This window comes from Centruroides sculpturatus, unplaced genomic scaffold, assembly GCF_000671375.1.
Source record: "Centruroides sculpturatus isolate CEXI.00-Female unplaced genomic scaffold, Cexi_2.0 scaffold261, whole genome shotgun sequence".
NCBI lineage: Eukaryota > Metazoa > Arthropoda > Arachnida > Scorpiones > Buthidae > Centruroides > Centruroides sculpturatus.
Genome location: NW_019384426.1, coordinates 547,292 through 549,018, shown reverse-complemented (window position 1 = coordinate 549,018; position 1,727 = coordinate 547,292).

The window sequence follows — 1,727 nt, the reverse complement described above, 5'->3', positions numbered from 1 at the left end:
TCCGGTTATCAACGCCAGGTGGCGCGGCTATAATTATTAGTGGAAACATGGTTCGTTCATTTAGGGTTATTTGTAGCACATTAAATATATTAAAATATTTTTTTTTAATTTTATTTATGTATAAATATTTAGNAGCGGAAATAATTCTTTCATACAAAAAATAAATTTTCTGTGGATTTCTTAGTTGCATTTGAATCGGAACAAGGGTATCAAAGGAGTTAAATCGAGTGGTGGAGCTACAAAGTCAGCTGTGAGAAGAACCTGCAAATGCTTTGCTGAGATGGGATTGACAAAAACAACTCCAAGAACAGACAGAAAACCAAAATTAACTGAGCATGATATGAGCAGAATCTGTTGTCTCTCCCTGCAAGACTGTCACATCAACAAACTCCTGAAGACATCTGGCATGCAAATTGTAAACAGAACCATTAGAAAAAGCTAGGTGACAATGGTCTATGAGCAAAGACAACCAAGAAAGAAGCCATACCCAACAAAAAACAGGATGAAATGCTCTGGCACACAAGGAGTGGACACGAGAAAACTGGGGCAAGATTATTTGGAATGACAAGATAAAAATTTGTATCTCTGGAAATTCATTTGTCACTGAGCCAGTGAAGACATTTTGCCCAAGTGCACTATGGCAACCATTAATTAAGCATCCTGCGAGTGTAATGGTGTGAGCTTGAATGGTCAGACAATGGTATTTGACATCTTGATGGCAAAAAATATCAGTAAGTAGTGTTGAAAACTAAACTGCTGCCCACTAATGGGAATTTCTTTGAAAGTGATGCATCTTTCAGCAGGATGGAACACCATCTCATACAACCAGAAGTTGACTAGTGGTTCAGAGACCAAAATATTACTATCTTGCCTTATCCAGGAAATAGTCCTAGACAAGGCAAGATAGTAATTCCAATAAAAAATGTGTTTCTAGTCCAAAAATGATGGTGTCAGGCCACAATCCCAGTAACAAAACAGAGTTGAGAGAAGCCATCATCCAAACTTGGTTCAGGATGATCATGCAAGATCTCAGACATATGGTGGATTAAGTGCCTCAAAGAATTGAAGCAGTGATAAAAGGGAAAGGTTATCCAACAAAATATTAAAAATAAACTATTTTACTTCCCAGTATGTATTTCAAATAAAATCTTATGGATAAAGCATTTTTGTAATATTGTTGTTTTACTAAATGATTTTACTAAAGTTTTCCAAATTTATAGTGTCAAATTCAACAGAAAACATTCTAATACATCATCCTTTCATTAGAATATTAAACACTGTGTGAAATTCATGAGTATAATGATAATTGAACAAATCTACTAACAGTGTCCAGAATTAATGCCATTATTGTATACATACAATTATAGATACATTTTTGATTTAAATAAAATTTCATTTTAAATGAAATAACCCAGTGTTATGCACATATAATTTTGCTTATGAATATACAGTGGTGCCTCGTACAACATACTTAATCCGTTCCAGGTGCACGTTCGTTAAGTGAAACGTCCGTTATACAAAACGCATTTTCCCATAGAAATACATGTTAAAACATATAATTTGTTCCGCAGCATAAAATAACCGTAGTGTACCATAAAAAATGAAAATGGAGCAGACACCAATTATGCCGGGTAGTCAGATGTTGTGAGGAGGGGGTGGAAGAACACTTTCTTTACACATTCATACAGATACAGACTTTTTACACATTGCAGCGGATCTTTTTTTTT